This window comes from Ranitomeya variabilis, chromosome 6 (assembly GCF_051348905.1).
Source record: "Ranitomeya variabilis isolate aRanVar5 chromosome 6, aRanVar5.hap1, whole genome shotgun sequence".
Taxonomy (NCBI): Eukaryota; Metazoa; Chordata; class Amphibia; order Anura; family Dendrobatidae; genus Ranitomeya; species Ranitomeya variabilis.
In genome coordinates, this window is record NC_135237.1 from 240835725 (window position 1) to 240842116 (window position 6392).

Genomic DNA, 6392 nt, shown 5'->3' on the forward strand with positions numbered 1-6392 from the left:
CTCAGCTGGCTGTCATCTACCGCCCCCCACACCTAGCCATCTCCACCTTTCTTGACCACTTCACCACCTGGCTACTTCATTTCCTTTCAGCCGACATCCCCACTATCATCATGGGTGACTTCAATATCCCATTTGACACTTCCACCTCAGCCGCCTCTAAACTTTTATCGCTCACTGTCTCATTTGGTCTCACTCAATGGTCATCCGCAGCCACCCATAAGGATGGCCACACATTGGACCTCATCTTCACCTGCCTCTGTTCCCTTACTAATCTCACTAACTCACCCCTGTCTGACAACAACCTACTGACATTTTCTTCTCTCTCCCCTCCTAGTGCGCAACCTCCACTCCACAAACTCACTCACCCTCGCAGAAATCTCAAACACCTCAATTTACAATCACACTCTGAGTCCCTTCTCCCTCTTACAGACATAGCTTCCTTCCATGACACAGATGCTGCTGCCTCTATTTATAACACCACAATAACAGCAACACTCGATTCGGTCGCCCCACTCATGCATAGCAAAACTCGTAGAATCAACAGGCAGCCCTGGCTAACCAGCCTGGCCAAAGAACTGAGACGGGCTTCCAGGATTGCAGAACGGCAATGGAAGAGATCTCGTTCTGCTGAGCACTTCACTGCATACAAGCAGTCCCTCACCAGCTTCAAGTCCACGCTCACTGCCGAAAAACAAACTTACTTCTCATCTCATATATCCTCCCTGACTCACAACCCTAAACAGCTCTTCAACACTTTCAATTCTGTACTCCATCCCCCGGCATCTCCTCTCTCCCCTCTCATTTCAGCTGAAGAATTTGCCTCTTTCTTTAAGCAGAAGATAGATAACATCAGACAAAGCTTTGGCCCACAGCCCCCAATGCCCCTCCTTTTGAGTTCTCAGCCCTGTTCCAAAGCCAGCTTCTCCACCTTGACAGACAATCAGCTCTCCATCCTTCTATCAAGATCACATCTCACCACTTGCACTCTTGACCTGCTCCCGTCCCACCTCATCCCTAACCTCGCAAAAGTCTTCATCCCAACCCTAACACAACTCTTCAATCTCTCACTTACAAATGGTGTCTTCCCCTCATCCTTCAAACAGGCATCAATCACACCAATCCTCAAAAAACCCTCCCTCGACCCATCCTCTGTGTCCAGCTATCGCCCGATATTTCTCCCTTATGCCTCAAAACTACAGGAACAGCATGTCCATCTTGAACTGTCCTCCCACCTCTCCTCCTGCTCCCTCTTTGACCGGTTACAATCTTGCTTCCAAACACATCACTCAACTGAAACTGCCCTAACTAAAGTGACCAATGACCTACTAACCGCCAAGAGCAAGCGACACTACTCTGTCCTCTTCCTCCTGGACCTGTCTTCTGCCTTCGACACTGTGGACCACTCCCTCCTGTTGCAGATTCTCTCATCTGTTGGCATCACAGACTTGGCCCTATCCTAGATCTCATTGGAGCGCCCCCACACCTGCCGCAGGGCCGAGGGGTACCCGGAGCCGGGCCTCTGAGAGTCTCTGTTCAGTTCTGGGGTTGTCACGGTGGCTAGACCCGGTCCGTGGCCCTGTCTGTCAGTGGGGGACGTCCGGTGCAATAAGTGGCGGTGTAACGGTGCAGTTGTGAGGCGCAGGTCGAGGTAAATAACGAGGACACCAGGTTGCAGTCTCTTTACCTCTTTACTGAAGGTTTTGGAGACCTCAGTCCAGAGCGCTGTTAACTGGGTTGTCAGAGACCGGCCGGTCCAAAGGCACATCAGGAGTTCTCTTTACAGGTGGGAATCAGTGTCTACCTTCTAGCGCTGGATGTTGTAGTTCTTCCCTGCTGAGCTCCCGGGATAGTCCTCACTAGGGTTGAGCGAAACGGGTCGATCATTTTCAAAAGTCGCCGACTTTTGGCTAAGTCGGCGTCTCATGAAACCCGATCCGACCCCTGTGCTTGTCGGCCATGCGGTACGCGACTTTCGCGCCAAAGTCGCGTTTCAATGACGCGAAAAGCGCCATTTCTCAGCCAATGAAGGTGAACGCAGAGTGTGGGCAGCGTGATGACATAGATCCTGGTCCCCACCATCTTAGAGAAGGGCATTGCAGTGATTGGCTTGCTGTCTGCGGCGTCACAGGGGCTATAAAGGGGCGTTCCCGCCGACCGCCATCTTACTGCTGCTGATCTGAGCTTAGGGACAGGTTGCTGCCGCTTCGTCAGAAGCAGGGAGAGCGTTAGGCAGGGTCCACTAACCACCAAACCGCTTGTGCTGCAGCGATTTCCACTGTCCAACACCACCTTCGGTGTGCAGGGACTGTGGAAGCTATTTTTTTTTTTTTTTCCCCTCAGCGCTGTAGCTCATTGGGCTGCCCTAGAAGGCTCCGTGATAGCTGTATTGCTGTGTGTACGCCACTGTGGAAACCAACTGCTTTTTTCAAAGCACATATCCTCTTGTTCCTTCCTTTCTGCACAGCTATCTTTTTTGTTTGTCCACACTTTTTATTTAATTTGTGCATCAGTCCACTCCTATTGCTGCCTGCCATACCTGGCTTACATTACTGCAGGGAGATAGTAATTGTAGGACAGTTTTTTTTTTTGTTTTGTTTTTTTTGTGGGAGATTAAGATTGGCATTTCTGCTACAGTGCCATCCCTGTGTGTGCCATCTCTCACTGAGTGGGCCATAGAAAGCCTATTTATTTTTTCCGTGATTTGTGTTCTAAATTCTACCTCAACACAAAAACACTACATCAATCAGTGGGAGAAAAATATTGGCCTCAGTCAGGGCTTGTGTGCCACTGCTGTGTGTGCTATCTCTCATTCAGTGGGCTATAGCAAGCCTATTTTTTTTTTTTTTTTTTTTTTTTAATATTATTTGGTTTCTAAAGTCTCCCTGAAAAAAAAAAAAAACCTAAAAAAACAGTGGGAGAGTAATATTGCCCTTTCAGCTTGTGTGCCAGTCTTGACTCCTGGGTGTGCCACCTCTCTCCCTCTCATTCAGTGGGCCATAGAAAGGGTATTTATTCTTTTTTTTAAATATTATTGGGTTTCTAAAGTCTCCCTTAAAAAACAAAAAATACATAAAAAAACAGTGGGAGAGTAATATTGCCCTTTCAGCTTGTGTGCCAGGCTTGACTCCTGGGTGTGCCACCTCTCTCCCTCTCATTCAGTGGGCCATAGAAAGCCTATTTATTTTTTTTTTTAAATATTATTGGGTTTCTAAAGTCTCCCTTAAAAAACAAAAAATACATAAAAAAACAGTGGGAGAGTAATATTGCCCTTTCAGCTTGTGTGCCAGTCTTGACTCCTGGGTGTGCCACCTCTCTCTCTCATTCAGTGGGCCATAGAAAGGCTATTTTTTTTTTTTTTTTTTTAATATTATTTGGTTTCTAAAGTCTCCCTGAAAAAAAAAAAAAACCTAAAAAAACAGTGGGAGAGTAATATTGCCCTTTCAGCTTGTGTGCCAGTCTTGACTCCTGGGTGTGCCACCTCTCTCCCTCTCATTCAGTGGGCCATAGAAAGGGTATTTATTCTTTTTTTTAAATATTATTGGGTTTCTAAAGTCTCCCTTAAAAAACAAAAAATACATAAAAAAACAGTGGGAGAGTAATATTGCCCTTTCAGCTTGTGTGCCAGGCTTGACTCCTGGGTGTGCCACCTCTCTCCCTCTCATTCAGTGGGCCATAGAAAGCCTATTTATTTTTTTTTTTAAATATTATTGGGTTTCTAAAGTCTCCCTTAAAAAACAAAAAATACATAAAAAAACAGTGGGAGAGTAATATTGCCCTTTCAGCTTGTGTGCCAGTCTTGACTCCTGGGTGTGCCACCTCTCTCTCTCATTCAGTGGGCCATAGAAAGGCTATTTTTTTTTTTGTTTTTTTAATATTATTTGGTTTCTAAAGTCTCCCTGAAAAAAAAAAAAAAAACATACAAAAAACAGTGGGAGAGTAATATTGCCCTTTCAGCTTGTGTGCCAGTCTTGACTCCTGGGTGTGCCACCTCTCTCTCTCATTCAGTGGGCCATAGAAAGGCTATTTTTTTTTTTGTTTTTTTAATATTATTTGGTTTCTAAAGTCTCCCTGAAAAAAAAAAAAAAAACATACAAAAAACAGTGGGAGAGTAATATTGCCCTTTCAGCTTGTGTGCCAGTCTTGAATCCTGGGTGTGCCACCTCTCTCCCTTTCATTCAGTGGGCCATAGAAAGCCTATTTATTTTTTTTTTAAATATTATTGGGTTTCTAAAGTCTCCCTTAAAAAACAAAAAATACATAAAAAAACAGTGGGAGAGTAATATTGCCCTTTCAGCTTGTGTGCCAGTCTTGACTCCTGGGTGTGCCACCTCTCTCTCTCATTCAGTGGGCCATAGAAAGGCTATTTTTTTTTGTTTTTTTAATATTATTTGGTTTCTAAAGTCTCCCTGAAAAAAAAAAAAAAACATACAAAAAACAGTGGGAGAGTAATATTGCCCTTTCAGCTTGTGTGCCAGTCTTGACTCCTGGGTGTGCCACCTCTCTCCCTCTCATTCAGTGGGCCATAGAAAGCCTATTTATTTATTTTTTTAAATATTATTGGGTTTCTAAAGTCTCCCTTAAAAAACAAAAAATACATAAAAAAACAGTGGGAGAGTAATATTGCCCTTTCAGCTTGTGTGCCAGTCTTGACTCCTGGGTGTGCCACCTCTCTCTCTCATTCAGTGGGCCATAGAAAGGCTATTTTTTGGGGGGGTTTTTTAATATTATTTGGTTTCTAAAGTCTCCCTGAAAAAAAAAAAAAAACATACAAAAAACAGTGGGAGAGTAATATTGCCCTTTCAGCTTGTGTGCCAGTCTTGACTCCTGGGTGTGCCACCTCTCTCTCTCATTCAGTGGGCCATAGAAAGGCTATTTTTTTTTGGTTTTTTTAATATTATTTGGTTTCTAAAGTCTCCCTGAAAAAAAAAAAAAAACATACAAAAAACAGTGGGAGAGTAATATTGCCCTTTCAGCTTGTGTGCCAGTCTTGACTCCTGGGTGTGCCACCTCTCTCCCTTTCATTCAGTGGGCCATAGAAAGCCTATTTATTTTTTTTTTTAAATATTATTGGGTTTCTAAAGTCTCCCTTAAAAAACAAAAAATACATAAAAAAACAGTGGGAGAGTAATATTGCCCTTTCAGCTTGTGTGCCAGTCTTGACTCCTGGGTGTGCCACCTCTCTCTCTCATTCAGTGGGCCATAGAAAGGCTATTTTTTTTTTTGGTTTTTTTAATATTATTTGGTTTCTAAAGTCTCCCTGAAAAAAAAAAAAAAACATACAAAAAACAGTGGGAGAGTAATATTGCCCTTTCAGCTTGTGTGCCAGTCTTGACTCCTGGGTGTGCCACCTCTCTCCCTTTCATTCAGTGGGCCATAGAAAGCCTATTTATTTTTTTTAAAAATATTATTGGGTTTCTAAAGTCTCCCTTAAAAAACAAAAAATACATAAAAAAACAGTGGGAGAGTAATATTGCCCTTTCAGCTTGTGTGCCAGTCTTGACTCCTGGGTGTGCCACCTCTCTCTCTCATTCAGTGGGCCATAGAAAGGCTATTTTTTTTTTGGTTTTTTTAATATTATTTGGTTTCTAAAGTCTCCCTGAAAAAAAAAAAAAAACATACAAAAAACAGTGGGAGAGTAATATTGCCCTTTCAGCTTGTGTGCCAGTCTTGACTCCTGGGTGTGCCACCTCTCTCCCTTTCATTCAGTGGGCCATAGAAAGCCTATTTATTTTTTTTTTTAAATATTATTGGGTTTCTAAAGTCTCCCTTAAAAAACAAAAAATACATAAAAAAACAGTGGGAGAGTAATATTGCCCTTTCAGCTTGTGTGCCAGTCTTGACTCCTGGGTGTGCCACCTCTCTCTCTCATTCAGTGGGCCATAGAAAGGCTATTTTTTTTTTGGTTTTTTTAATATTATTTGGTTTCTAAAGTCTCCCTGAAAAAAAAAAAAAACATACAAAAAACAGTGGGAGAGTAATATTGCCCTTTCAGCTTGTGTGCCAGTCTTGACTCCTGGGTGTGCCACCTCTCTCCCTTTCATTCAGTGGGCCATAGAAAGCCTATTTATTTTTTTTTTTAAATATTATTGGGTTTCTAAAGTCTCCCTTAAAAAACAAAAAATACATAAAAAAACAGTGGGAGAGTAATATTGCCCTTTCAGCTTGTGTGCCAGTCTTGACTCCTGGGTGTGCCACCTCTCTCTCTCATTCAGTGGGCCATAGAAAGGCTATTTTTTTTTTGGTTTTTTTAATATTATTTGGTTTCTAAAGTCTCCCTGAAAAAAAAAAAAAAACATACAAAAAACAGTGGGAGAGTAATATTGCCCTTTCAGCTTGTGTGCCAGTCTTGACTCCTGGGTGTGCCACCTCTCTCCCTTTCATTCAGTGGGCCA